This window comes from Anas acuta, chromosome Z, assembly GCF_963932015.1.
Source record: "Anas acuta chromosome Z, bAnaAcu1.1, whole genome shotgun sequence".
Lineage (NCBI taxonomy): Eukaryota > Metazoa > Chordata > Aves > Anseriformes > Anatidae > Anas > Anas acuta.
In genome coordinates this window covers 22543901-22559197 of record NC_089017.1, presented here as the reverse complement: position 1 = coordinate 22559197, position 15297 = coordinate 22543901, and the positions used below count along the sequence as shown (strand labels likewise).

The window sequence follows — 15297 nt, the reverse complement described above, 5'->3', positions numbered from 1 at the left end:
CTATTGGGGTGCTGCCTTACACAGCTGTCTGGAGAAGCAGCTGTCTTTATGGATGACACCAGTGAACAATTTTGGTAGCTGTGAAGTGATGACGGTGTGCAAGACGGGTATGTGCATGCAGGGAGCGTCATCCTGATGAGGAGTGTCAAAGAGAGGACTGCGACCCACGGACTGTTGGGGCAGGAGATACACGAGAGGACCATAAACAAAGTGGCACTGAGTTTGTGTCAAGGCTCACAATACTATCCACTTTTCTAAAAGCTTTCCAAACCTTTGGAATCCTGTGGGAACATTTAATAGACAACAGTTTACCGGTGCCTACAGCCAAAGAGACAGGATTGTTGTGTGAGATGGCCACTGCCCCTGGGCTACACATGGCCACAAACACATGTGGAGTGGCCACCTTGCCCGGTGAGCGAGCCCAGAAGACCCCGGCTCTGTGTCACCGCCTCGAGATGAAACCCATCGCGCCGCATCTTCGCAGCGGGGCCCATGTTCCTCAACTCAGTGAGCAGAGCCCCTTCGTGGCCATGTGGGCACGAGGGGTGGGCACCTCATGGAAGGAGGCAACGGCTCGGGAGACCCCACACCGCATGCTGGCCTCTGAGGAGGGCACACGCCCGCCAGAGCCTTGCGTGAGAGCAACAACACCTCAACACTGGCCCACCCGTGCCCGGGCCCGGCCGCGCGGCCATCTTGCGGCCGCCCCCAGCCGCGGGCGAGGCGAGGCGAGGCGAGGCCGCCGTCGCCACGGTTACCGGCGAGCGGCGCCCCCGCCCGCCCCCGCCCGCCTGGGCTCGCCCCGCCCCGCGGCCAATCGGAGGGGCGGCGGCGGCGGCGGAGCGGGGCCGCCTTTGTTCGGCCATTTCGGGGCCGCGGCACCTCGGGGCGCGCAGCCGCCGGGGGGAGAGGACCGGGCTGGGAGCGGGACCGGGACCGGGAGCGGGGCCGGGACCGGGACGCGCCGCGCTGAGCCGCGCCGCCACGGGCCGCTCCCCGCCCCTGCCGCCGGGCTGTGGGATGCTGTGGGTAGGTGTCCGCGCTGCGAGGGGCGGGATGGGATGGGCTGGGGTGGGCTGGGGTGGCGGCGGCACACGGCCATCTCCTGGCCGAGGAGGTGAAAGCAGCCCCGGGGGTTAGCGACGTGGCCGCGGTTCCTGGCGCCGGCTGCGGGGTCGTGCCGAGCGGGCAGGGCTCGGTGGGGTCCCGCTGCGAAGTGCGAGAGGGACACGGGTGCCTCCCCTCCGGCACGCAGGGCTGGCGGTTCGGGCTCTCTCGGGAAATTGCCGCTGCAGCCTGCGGGGCCACCGCGGGGTGAGCTGGCCCGAGTGGTTTTGGGGTGGTTTTCTGCAGGCTCCCTGCTTTCTCCCTCTATAGACAGTCAGTCCTCCTGCTTGCTCTGCTGCGGGTGGTGCCGGTTCATAAGGGGTTTGTTTGCTGTCCTGCCTGCGCCAGCAGTCCCTAACGTGGTATTTCGGCACTCCGCCGGTGCTCACAGCGCTCACCCAACAAAAGGTTGAGCTGTGTCCCTGCAGGACACGAGCAAACGAACAGGAGGACAATAATCGCATGCCCCTGGCCATACAAGGGTCCCCTGGTAGGGACTGGAGCCCGTGTAGCTAACCGAGAGTCTCAGCTATGCTCCAGAATGACAGTGGATGGTCTGTTTCTGAAAGTCCTCGTCTTGCATCTGCTGTGTGAATTTCGGTTATTTTTGGGTGGTATGTGGGAGGATGGAGGGAAGGTGCCCGCAATTGGGAAGAGTTTCTGTTTGATCAGGATTACTTTAAAGTGCGTTTCTTCAAAATAGCTAGCCTGTACTCCGAGCAGCATAGTGCAAAGCAAAAATTATAATTCTGGGGGGAAAAAATGGTTAAAAAAAAGCAGTTTACTCTGCCTTGAAGTAGGCTCTCATTAGAATTAATATTGATAAAGGACCGTGTTTACTATTGCATGCAGGCTGTGACACACATTTCAGTGACTTCAGAAATTGATATAGATGTAACAACAGCTGCTGAACTGAGCTCAGCATGCCTCGTGACAAGAAGGTGAAAATAACAATGCTGTGTTTATGAATGTAGGCTTAGATCATCTAACATGCATTTTTTCTGGGATATCTGTATCCATGTTCTCTTGAACATCCACATACAAGAGTCCCTAAACCGGAACTTATACATGTGGTTAAATTTCAGGTTCATGGGGTAAATCAGCAAACTCAGGGACTGAATTACTGTGTAATTAGGTGACAGGTACGTATAGAGCTGTCCAGCAGAGTGGCAGAGCTAGAGTAGAGTGTAATTCAGTCAGTTTTCCTTCCAGCCCCTGCTCTGAGCACACCAAGATGCCATGGCTATAAAGGAAAGTAGCAGAAGGGCAAGGGTAATCCTCCTTCATTGCAGCTGATAATCACTTCTGACATTTCATTTTTTAAATATCTCATTGGTAAAGAGATCCTTTTGTAGAACTTGTGTTTTCATCGTCATAAAAAAATTTAGACCATGCATCTGTGAAAGATGTGCAGATGAAGTCAGTATGTTATTATCAGTAGAGTTTCTGCCAGCGTGCAACAGGGCAGGACTTTTTCTTAGTTTTTGAAAGGGATAAAACTGCTTGTCCTTTATTTTTATGTCTTAACTACATTGTGACTTTGATTTATTAGTTTTAACCACAGAAATCAATTCTGTCAGTTGACGTATTTCAATGTTCATAGAATCTGAAACTAAATGTAACAATATGTTTTGTTCGCCTATTCTACTTCTTACCACAGTCGCACAGTGTTGTTAGATAGTTCAGATTGTTTTTCTGCATCTGTTGATAGATTTTACATGTGACAGAAAAAAATATATATAAAAATGGGTATTCATATATGTATAATATGCAAATGCTATAGGGGTCCGAGGTCAAGACTGCAGTTCATACTAAGATTTTATGTTTTAAATCTTTCATTGATAGATCTACTTGTGTAGACCCAATGTTGTTGGATCTATGATCTAACATATACGTGAAAAGTTATATGTGTGTGTGTTACGTGTGTTTTGTTCACCTATTCCACTTCTTTCCACTAGTTCGTAGTATTGATTTAGATAATTTGGATTGGCTTTCTATCCCTATTGATAGATTTCACATACATATGCTTATGTATAACTTGTACATAAACGTTTGTTTGTGCATGAACATGGATACAATGGAAGGTAGCTTCTTATAGTGATAGAGAAATGAACTTATACATGTCACTTTTAGCCTTCACAGTTTGATTTTAAACAATCAAAAAGTCTATTTCCTATGTATTTTTCCTATATATTGAATGTTTTTAAAATAAACTGGTTTTGTATTTTTTTAAATAAATCAAATCTGACATGTTACTGTTAAATTATTCCACTATTAAATAATTTAAGTAATTTTATTTTTGTATAGCATTTTCTACAAGCTTTTGCAAAATATCCTTAAACCTTCAAAATACGATGCTTATGAAGAGCCTGCCATGAAATGCTTTAAATTAGATAATTGACTAATGCTAAACATAAAAGCAGAGGGAAAGGCAAGACAACGTATTTGGCAGAGAATGGAAAATAGCAGCTGAGTAGGTACAAAGATTCAAGAAAACTGCTAGCGTATTAAAACATGGAAAGGAAATTCTTGCAGAAATGATGGTGTAGCACAGACCAGGGCATTCCTAACCTAGTTCACGGGTATGTGGTCATCAGATGTAACTTCTGGCATCCAGGATCATGTTTTTCCTAACCACACAAAACCAGAGCTTTTCTGCTGCATATTCCTGTGTTCCAAACTAGTATAAGCAGTCCAGTGCTTATACTTACCTGTCCCATCCATACATGTACCTGCAGATGTTTATGTTCATTTTAAACTTAAGCCATATACTTTCTCCACCACACACCCAAATTGCAAATCTTCACATCCATCAAACACAAAGTGGAACTTCAGCTTCCCCTGTGTGCTTATTGTCTCACTTATCCCATTCATCCTACTTCACCATGTCTTCCTCTTTTTCCTGTGTCCTGAGCCAGAAGTGTGGACCCGCCTGGGGACAGTGGGGCTGTTCATTGGTGTTGGATGCAGGTGGTGACAAGAGGCAAGTCTATTGTCAGGGGCTAAAAACACAAGTCTGCTTTTTTAACTAAGGAAACTTAAGTGCAAAAGTCCAAATAGATACCTGTATTTCAGTCTGTTTTTTGACTCAGGTTCAACTGATGTAATTCCTTTAAAAAAAAAAAATGGTGGGGGTGGAAGAGAAGAAAAGAAAAAGCTTAAGCCAACATTGAATTAAAATGAATTGTTTTGCACAGGGGTTTGCAAGCTGGTGCATAGACAAGTTTAAGCTGAATTGTTGTGATTTTCTATAGACAAACCCTGAGCTACATGGTTCCAAGCCAGGATTGACTTCAGTGCTCTCCATTATGTGTACTGTAAGTAGGGAGTTGGCATCAGAGGTGAAAGCTTTAGTTGTTGACTCAGTCTCATAACAAGTAGTTAAAAACAAACAAGGTGAGGTTTGAATGGAGCTTTTGAACAAATGGGAACCAGTTGTGTTGACAAGAACGTTAGAGTCATGTAATTACATTCTTGACTTACTTGTGAGAAGCCAGGCAGCAGAAGGCTTCAAGCACTGGAATCTGGAGCAGATATGCTCTTGGAGCCCCTGGGAGAACAGGTTAAAGTAGGCAAACTAATGAGAGGAAATGATTGGTTTAAAAAGAAATAAATGAGTGATTGCTTTTCATTTCTCGCTAACACAGAAGTATATACACTGGTGCAGATATGTGTAGTTTCTGTATCACATCTTCAGATACCTGCTTAGTTAAATCTCTCCACCTCTAATATGCAAAAATCCAGATGGGCATTTGGTTACATTACTAAACTACTTGAGGCAGCTTCCTTTCTGATGTCTTCTTCCACCTCATCTCTGTAGAAGAGTGTAGAAAGTATTTCTTGACTAAAAACTGGGTAACACTGATTTCATGCAGTATTTTGCTTCTGGTTAATACCCTATTACAGTTGTTTTCTGAACCAATGGGTATCTGTAATATACTTTGCAGTTTATGACTGTGATATATCTTTAATTTACCAGGAAAGCATATTTTAGACTAGACACTGTCTGTTCTAGTGATTGTCTTATTTTGATTCTGTCAGTGACTGCACAAATTGTGCTATATTTATTGTTTGATAATTGGCAGTATTTTCACAGCTTCCCTCACTTGTAGTGTAGATTTCAAGTTATGTTTTGTTTTGTTTATTACTTCCATTAGCAATCTTTCAAGCTGTGGGTTGGATAAGTCAATACTGATTAGGGAATTTCATGAGACAGTGGCAGTTACATGCAAGACTCACTTCTGAGTTCTGTCTTTTTCTCCTTAATGGTTGTACAATGTGTTTGAAAGACAGGTTTCTTTTAGGTAAGAAAGAAGAGAATATATGAAACTATATGCTTTAACGTCTTCCTTATTTAGATTTTTTTTTTAATATTGGCAGTAAGAATGAGCAGATACTGAGGTTGTTGCCCTTGCTTTTTGTTTTCTTTATGGTAGATAACAGGTCTAATGGAGCACAATGAGTCTTTGATAATCTCATCTCTGTCGGGGTAAGACTCTCCTTGTTTTAAATAAAGCAAAAAAAAAAAAAAAGTTAAGATATTAGAGGCTGCCTTCTGAGGATTGTCCAATAAACACATTTCAGAATGTTTCTGAATTCAGAATAATGCAGATTTAATTGGGCATAAGGATGACTTAAAGTTTCTTTAACACACATGTACACATTGTGAAGGTTTGAAGAAAAACTATGCCTGTGAAAACAAGTACAATATCTGAGGCCAAAGAGGTTGGGCTTATGTTATAACAGAAATCTTAAAAACTGGCCCATGTTATTGATATAATCAGAGTGGCTATTTTCACAACTCTCAGATGATAGTTAGAAATATTTAGCTATAATATAAATTGTTTTCCCTGCGTGTATGATTTTATATTTTTCATACAGATTACTTAATCCTCTTGCTTTATCAGCAGTAATAGTAGAAGCCACAAGTAAATAATAAAGAGATTTTGTGATAAAGTGGTAAATAAGAAGATGAGATGTTCCTTTCAGGAGTTACCCAGTATAGAAGAACCTGGTATCTGTGAATAAAATATTATGTGCCAGTAGAAATTCTAGAAAAGATGCTATAGTGTGTGCTTTTGAACTCTCTAACATCCATTAGAGCATCTTCTACGTACATTGTAAGACATATGACCACTGTCATGAATTTCCTCTGAATTTGGGATATCTGGTGTAATGTCCTCATCACAATTGAAATCTTGGGTCTTCCAGAAGACGTTCAATAATGAAACAACATTGTTGTGACAGTATTATATAGAAAGGATTACTTCAGCCTTGCATCTAGTTAGACCTAAATGAAGATAAATGTATCCTTTTACTTGAGAGAAGTTCAGCTATCCTGTCTACACCTTAGGGAAAATGTATATTAGGGAAAGCTGGTTATTATGCAGGTATCCTTAAGATTATGCTAATTTAGTGGTAAGTATGCAGGTGATTGAACTCTGTGTTCCATAGTTGGGCTTTTTAAGCTCAAATTTGAAATTCTGAGGAAATTCTTTAAAGTCAGTGTTGGTCCTGTCCATAGAGAGCAATTTTGATGCTGTTAATGATGGTATGCTATGACAGTAGCACCAAGTTTTACAAAGGAATTATTAATATATATTAATAATACTATTAAAATGAGAATATTATCAAATACACATTTCTGTTGTGGAACATAATCTGAAAGAAAAATAAATAGAAGTAGGAATTTGTCAGACATGTCATGCCACACAGAAAATATTAAATTGCAAAAAGATTTAGGCTACAGTATTTTATATTTAAATTACAGTAGGAGCTCCACATATGAATTAAGGCTCTAACATGTTAGGCAGAAGTAACAAAATAAGTCTCTTCTGCTTATGGTTTACAACTGAATTACAATACAAAAGACAAATGTTTTGTAATGGGAAGATACAAGGAGAATGAGAACTGTGCGACAGACTCAAAGCATCTGTAAACATTGCACCAAAGGAGTGCAATTTCTTTTTTGAAACCCAAACTTCTATGTAGAATCTGAGAAAGGATGGTAAATAGCTTGTAATGCCTTTTGTGTATTTTGTTAAGGGCATTACGACAGAAAAGATGCTGCCTGCCAGTAAATTTTCCTTGAGGTGGAGAGCATTAGTATTGCTAGCAGGAAAAAAGAAGCCTGGGTTCTGCATCCCGATAGTATATAAGAACTGTTACATAGGATGGAGATGTTAACTTCTTCTTCTGTCTGTAAACAATTTAAACTGACTTTGGTTTCAGCTCTCTGTAGTTTTATATTTCATGCGGTGATTACACTGTTATTGTACAACAAAGATGGGATGCCTGCAAATTTATTTTTGGGAGGGCGGTGAAATTATTTGCAGTGTTGTGTTTTTATGTGTAATGTGCTTAATGCTGGTTCAGTATTGCTTCAAAGATTAGTGGTCTTACAGATGCAGTCATAAAAATGATTTATTTTTTTTTTTCAAAAATACAAGTAGAAATGAGGAAATAAAGTAAAAATTAAGAATAAGAATTATACTGTTATATGCAACCTTTTCATTGCTTCCCACATTTGTGCCTCTTCTTGAATCAGACACTGTTCACCTGGAGTTATTCAGTGATCTCTTAACACCTATTGCCGAAAAGGGCCATGAAGATTTGTGTAGAAGTATCTAGGCTTTCCTCTGTGGTATCTGTTTGCTTCAAGATACAGCAACTTGAATATGTTATTTGATTGAAATTGCAAGACTTCTCTTAAATCTTAGCTTCATATTTCGCATTTAAAATATGACTGGGTAAACTTGAATGGAAAAAGGTGAAGCATTCTTCTATTGAAATATCAATTTGTATTCCATATACAGTGTGCCTCTCTTAACTGGAATAGTCTTCACTATATAGGTGGTATTCTTTTCCTTACCAGATTATCTCGTGAGATTTATTGTTCTGGTCAGATGAAACTTAAACATTTTCTAAAGGAATTTTTAATAACATTTTAATTTCTAAATATATTTTATATTTGGTTTACAAAATTCCTGTAGAGTTAATGTTGAAGTGCTTGGATAGTACTGTTTTCTTATTTTAAACAGTAATAATTTCAACTCTGTTTTATTTACCATCTTAAAATACTGATACTTGGAGAAGGAAAAAATAATGTATTTGTAAATTTCACTCTGTATGTATATGCAGGAACAATTTGGGTGGGCTATGTGTTTGTGCCTGTACTTCCACCTTTACCCTGCATTTTTACCCTCTCCTTCAAGCCTTAAAATACAAGGAATGCCTGCAGTCATTTCTTATGTCTCTTGGTGAGATCGTTTTAATTGCTTACTTGTCTTCAGAGTTTCACTTCCTTGATTAAACTGGTTAGGGCATCTTTTTCAGTTTCTTTTGTTTATACGTATGATTGTATTAGCTTGTTCTCCTCACTCATGATCACATGCATGGCTTTGTCTCCTTTTGGAAGGAGATCCATTCCAAATCAGTAATTATTTGCTCATTCATCCAGGAGGATGGAATTTCAGAATATTTATCTGACTTCAGAGATTAGGGAAGGCCAGACAACTGTACTCAGGCTCACAGGGCAAAAGATTGAATTCTTGCTTTGAGCTGATGCCTTTTAAATCTTTAAGTTCTGTTTTCGTTCTGCATATTTGAATATGACTCCAATTAGTCACTGTGTAGGACAGATACAAGCTTGTTAGAGTAACACAGAGATTAATATAAACCCTAATCATGTCATTTCCTTGAGTCAACAGCATCATAAAGACCTAAGATAAATCACTTACTGCAGTAAGGAAATTCATCAGCCACATGGGGAACAAAATATTAGTAAAACGGTTGGTGACGCTGGTTTAGCGTATGGCATTGCTGTCAGTGTTGCAAATGCCACCAAAGCACCTCCGTTACCGTCACTGACAGACCTCACAGTGGTGGTAGTATTGCTGATAGTTGTATGTCTTGATGCATGATCTGTGTGTGAATGCTTTAATAAACGTTAAGTAATTAAACAGCTGGATTCTCTGCATCCCTGGCTTCAAGATACTTTGTCAAGAAGTAAAAATAAAAATAAATTCTGACAAACCACATCTTTGTGCCTAATAACATGTTTCTTCAGCCCCCTTACTGATTTCCTAATAGTGCCTGGGTTTTGACTGGAGGAGACTCCTCGCTTCTTGAAGACGTCCTTTGTACTCATGCCTTTGTAGCTGGTGCCAGTGGTTACTGCGAGAAGACCGTTTTAATCTTGTATTACATTTGTAGTTTTTCTTTTCCTCAATAAATCATTCTCATCTCCTTTATGCATCAAAACAGACTTAAAAATAAATGCACCATTTGTCTCGTCTGTTACCTCTTTCAGCTAGCAGGAGGGCCTTTGTACCTTTACATGTTTGTTAGTACTTGATTAGATTCCTAATCATTGTGTTTTTATATAAGAAATATTAAAGATATTTCTACTGAATGACTTATGGTGTAGTTGTACAAAAAGTCTTAAACCATTTTGGTTAAACTAGTTTGTGATAGTTATTTATACATATTTTGCATTAATGGCTGTTTTTTAGAGTTATGTTTTAACTGTAGTTAGAAAACTGGTGTATTTCCGTTCATCGTAATATAAAGCTTAAAAACAGAGAGCCAGTTACTTGGATCATCAAGTTTGTAAGTTTTATTTATTCACAATTATTTTGAATGAAGTAGTTTTAAAGAAGCAACGCACTCTTTTTCGGATCCAAAAACCTCCCCAAACCTGGCATTACACCACAATGAGGTCTACTATCTTTAGCATTTGCTGCGAAGTGCGTTTTCTGTACTGTCCGGGCAGGAGAGGACTTCCTTTCTATAAGTTTTTGAAAGAGCACAGAGACCTTTACCACATGGCTAGGCCAAGGGACCTCACACAAAGGTTTCATCTGGCTTGGCTGAACGTTGTTGCTCCTAGAGGAGCAATGCAGAAGTCTCTCTGACTTTCCTTCTTAGGCTTTCAGGGGTTAGGACCACTTTGTCAAACACACATCAGGAGGAGATAAGTATCTCATGTTTGTTTGTTTAACTAATCCCCCTCATTTGATGAGGATGAGCACAAAATTGAATAAAAGTAAATGCTAAAATTTCAGGGACCACATCTCTTTTGTCTTCTATCATTCTCATCCACGAATGTGATTTTTTTTGGCTGTAACTTAATTTTTTAATTATTTCTGCTACTTTCCTCAAATATTTTCAAAGGTCTCAGTTCTGATCTATTAATGAAAAACAACTTCAAAAGCTATGTATAACTTTATTTTTATCTGCCTTGGGACAGTCTGAATCATCAGTTACAGATGATTAGTTTCACGTTCAACCAAAATCTTGCAGCAGACACCAGCTGCTCTGTTTCCTACAGCTATGAGAAATAAACTTTACTTAAATAGGAGGTTGAACAGGGTTCATATGTACCTGACACTAATCTCGGTATGCCTGAAAGATTTTAATCTGGTAAAAAGCACATCCTGAACTACAGATGTGCAGTGTGGCAGGTGAAATTCAGATAAGACCCTGGAACTTCAAGGTGGGGGTGGTATTCAAAGGCTGGAGTAATTCTTGAAGTAGATTTTGCCTGTTAACAATGATGAGTGGAGCTTGTTACCCAGGACAGAGCGTTCCACTTTGACTTCCTTATTCTCAGTTACCATTTTCCATACCTTCAAAAATCCCTTTCATGTTAGGCAATTAAAGAGGCTTGTATGGTTCTTGAGTGGTTATATGAAATCTAGGTACTCTTGAAGTTAGAGAAAGAAGCTTGTGGAGCGGAGGTTGCACTAAAGAAGCTTGGGGAGAGGAGGTTGCACTATATCATACTGCAGCTGATAGATCTGGCATCATCCCTCACAAATTCAGGAGGTGATGATTTTGTCAGTCATTGATTCAATTTCAGATTTTTGACTGTCAGCATTAAGAACATGTGCTACCATTTTACTGTGTAGTATGTGTGATTGCAATGGGGGTTTCCTTGTCCAGAAGATGAATTGATCAAAGGCATTTCAAATCAAGAGATCTTTGCAGTTTTGCCTACCGCTTGTCCAGTCGGTTGGACTTTTTACTGAATTATAAGAGCAATGTTTTACTCTGTCAAAGTAGAATTCAAAACTTCCCTGATGATTTCCAAACTGGTGACAGCTTAACAGGTTTCTTTCTCTGCAGTTGGTGATGTCGTGCATGTAATCAAACCCAACAATTGCAACAGGCTTTGTTTTTAGCTTTCACTTGTATGTCAGCCTGTGCTGTGTGTTGATGTTTGTAAGCCTAATTTGGGTTAAGTCTTAATTAACTATTCTACAAGGTTTCAAGTGTTCATGCATGCTGTGGCCTATCATCCATCTTGTCTACAGTGATGTGGTGGTTTGACCCCTTCAGATATACAGAAGCTGCATTTCTCTGCACTTTATTATATGCTTGCTGAATACGTGAGGAGCAGTCAGAGGTATCCATTAAATAAGGAACACACTTCTGTCCGAAGAGTGTAATTACGGTAGCAGGTTATTATACATACTATTTTATCTGATCAGTGGGATCCCACAGTACAGGCTTTTTTGTGGACACTATCTGCAAAAATAAATACTGCTTGTCACCTTTGGGAAAATAAAACACAGTCGTGGACAGTGATGCCACAGGATAAGCCAGAACTCTCCGTTTGCCAAAAGCAACAGTTGAGCAGATTGCCTGAGCAGGTGCATTATCACAACTGGAGGTACTATCAAAATAAGTTCATCTTCAAGTTGGTATTCCATGGAGAGCAAATCATGTTACAGGCTTAGTTGCCACGCATATTGAAATGTCCAGTCTTCCAGCAAATTAAGAGTTTGGCTTCATTACAGGGTGTTTTATTATGGGATCAATAGCACATGTACACAATTTCTAATATGTCGTGCAGCATAAGACAAAATTGATTATAGCTGTAATTGTCTCAATAGGATAGGAGGCTAACATAATTTCCCTTAGCTTCTTCAGGTTCTTATTCTACTCCTGGACCTACCAGCAGCAAGGAATGAATGACAATAGCAAATTAAAGTCGAATAACTGTACTCAACTCTGAAATTGTATTATGTGAGAACCTGTATATTTGCTGGTTTGAATATTGCTGGTAGTGTACCTTCAAAGGTCTTAAACCAATGAAAGAAGCAGATAGTTCAGTACATTCCACAACATTTTTAGTTGAGCCCAAGGCATGCCATTGTACTTGGGATAGTGTTGGACTTTTCTTACATTCCACTGGGTGGGTTTCCTGTAGGTGCTGTCTTTGCTTTTTGTCGTCCTCTGGCATCCAAGAACACACACAAATGTTTCCTGTGCCCTTAGTTACCAGAAAAAGTACCACTTCTGTATCATGTGTCACACCACCCTAAATGTTTTATGATGTATTCTCCTTTGATACCTTTGATGGGAGGACTACCAGCATTTATTTTTTTTTTTTAACTGAAAGCTTAAGAAATGCCTCCAGGCAGAAGGTATTGCAAAATGGTGTAGTGATAGCTATTCTGCATGAGCTCTTTTGTAAAGACACGCTTATTCTGTGTTTTGAGAGCTTTTTTTCTGCTTAGCTTAATCCACATCACTCTTAGCCTGAAATAAGAGGGTTTATGTAGAGATCTATTATGGAATATCAGTTATCTACTCTTCCCGCTGTGCATACAAACCTATGCAGAGAGATACAGAGGCACACTGTAAGCAGTCTGTGTGGAAACTTGGAAGCCTGGGTTGTAGCAGTGGATTGATTCTCGTTATTAAACACGTTATTTTACAGATAGCAGTGCCTGTACGTTGTACAAAGAAGGAAGGTAGCTATTAGAATTTGCTGTCTAATAGGAAAAAAAAAATCCAACTTTTCCAATGCGGTAAAACTAAAGACAGGGAATGATTTTATAAATGTTAAAGGGGCTGAAACCACAAAAATATTCTGAAATTGGGGCAAATTTGATAATTAATTTTGATTAGAGAATAGGTATTTGAAACTAGTTTCAAAACCGCTAGCAGTGAGAAGTACTTCCCAATGTTACGGCTTGGAGGCTAAGACATTTGAGGGATGGGATATCTGCCTACTAGTTCAAAACTATTTTGGCAGGGTGTCAGCAGGGTGTCACCAGTCTCTCCTCTTTCTCTTTTCAGTGCACTGAGACAACTGGAAGGGTGGGGAGGGTGTTCTGTTAAAAATCTCCTGACTATTTTTGCTGCCTATATTTGTATTTGGAGTATTATTTCTCAATTAGGAAGTAATTTTTAATCCAAGTTCCTCTTAATATCTGTTCATAACAGAAAACAAAAGAGGTTAAAAGATTTAGCACTAAGTACACTGTGATATGATAGTAAGGACACTTTTAGAAAATTTTGGCTTCGTTGCCCTAGGAAGAAGCAAGAGTTGAAACCCGCCTCGAGTTTGGAGCTAACGCTCTTAAGTACTGGATTTTGAATGAGGTGCGTTACAGAAGTGATTTGGGACATTCTGTAACAAGGAGGAAACAGGCAGGTTTGCAAAGTTGATACTAAAGTTTATCCAAAGTTTGCTCAGATGGGACTTTGGGTGTCTCATCACACCGTGGGTTTGCTCCTCCAGCATCCACCAACATGCTTGGGCTAGTGATTGTGGCACTGGCAGAGACAAAGCAAGCGGTGCCAAACTCCAGGTGAAACAGGCAGCTCTTCCCTGCAGAGCAATTCACACAGAGCAGGGCAGAGCAGAGCGGTTTGCCACCTCCCTGCAGTCCCCACTTCTCTTGTGGGGGAAGCTCCAGGCCTGTATCTTCTTCAATACCGATGCATGAGCACTTCAAAAATGGGTCCTGCATATTCACGTGTGAGCAAGCAGCACACAGAAACAGCAGCGTCATTAAATTCAACAGAACTACAACAAAATTAACAGTTACAATAGGATGTGTTGATACTATGGCTTTGGGTGAATATTTCTTAAAGATATCATAGTGGTGCTTTATAAAAATGCCTTGATTAATGAGCAATTTGGAATTGAATATCCTATCTTCAAACAGCATTTTTCACAGTGCTTTGTCAGCTCTTGATTATGGAATAATAGGAGGGTGTTTTTTTTTTTTTTTTTTTTTTTTTTTTTTTTTTTTTTTCCCTAACCTAATCCAAACTTTATTCTGTATTTGTTCTTACAGTCTGTCTCAGCTCACCCCTAACTGGAAAGTTGCTTTTGTTTTTCTCTGCTTCCATAAATCAGTAGCATTCATCTTTCCCTTTGCCTTTATTCTCAACGATGACTAAGAATTAACAATAATACTGCTAGCAGTAAATACAGTCTTGACATTCATCGTAATATTGTTAAGTATATTTTACTTATCTTGAACCACACACTTTTTTGTTTTGTTTTGGTTTTTTCAGCCTAATTTTTAACAGATCCTTGATTTCTCCTGTCGTGACAAGTTTCACATGAGAGTGATGTATCCAAGTGTTTTGCCCTATTACAAATACTGCAGAAAAGAAAGTTAACAACACCAAAAAGAGCCTTTCCCACCTTGGGCTTAACTGGCTTTTCCATTCATGTTCTTTCACCTGCACGTAATCTTCTGGTTCACAGAGGTGCATTTTCCCTCCTGACAGCACTGGTTGCTGTAGCTGAGCTTGGTGTTGGGAGGTCCACTGCACTGAGCTAACCTTTCATCCCCATCCAACAAGCGGGTCTTTGTTGCAGTGTAAGCATTCAGAACCTGCAGATTTCTCCCAAATGATACCTCAGCTGGTGTTAACACTCTGGTTATGCCTCTGTCTTCCGTGCATTGAAGTGACTGGTGAGGCATCTGGCCACATCAGACTGGGTTCTGCACAATTTTTAGACATGGTTCAGGCTCTGATTCATTCTTTCAGTTTTTCCTGACGATTGCGTGTGGTAGGGTTATGCAGTTGTTGGGTGATAGCTGATGTTTCGTGTAAGCTTTTTGAAGCCTGGGCTGTGAAATGGCTGCCCTGCTCGGAGTCGATGTTGCCTGGAGCTCCAGACCCGGTCACCACATCTTTTAATGGGAGCTTGACTGCCTGCCATCTGCACTGCCAGCTGGAAGAGTCTGCTCTTCACTGTGCGCTGCTGGATGCATCACGCTTTTTTGGGAGGTCTTTTCTGGGAGGCTGATGGCTTCTAACAAATCCTTGATCTGCTCAGAATTTGCTCTCCAGCCACTGCTGGAGCTCTGGAGGTCACAAAACGCCCTTGTTTCCACTACTGTCCTGTCCTGTAGCGTGGCAGATGGGTACAAG

At 40.5% G+C, this 15297-nt stretch overlaps 1 protein-coding gene across 3 annotated transcripts in view; it reads left to right on the top strand.

The window, feature by feature from the left end:
- Positions 1–824: 824 nt before the first annotated feature.
- The window catches only part of TNPO1 (transportin 1), an 84990-nt gene continuing 70517 nt past the window's right edge, over positions 825–15297 (top strand). For 2 of the 3 annotated variants that reach the window (XM_068668048.1, XM_068668047.1), the window contains exon 1: positions 826–1029. The gene's annotated coding sequence lies outside the window, so the exon portion shown is untranslated. Of the gene's footprint in view, positions 1030–15297 lie in introns of all 3 variants that reach the window. The other variant, XM_068668049.1, reaches the window with a different exon arrangement.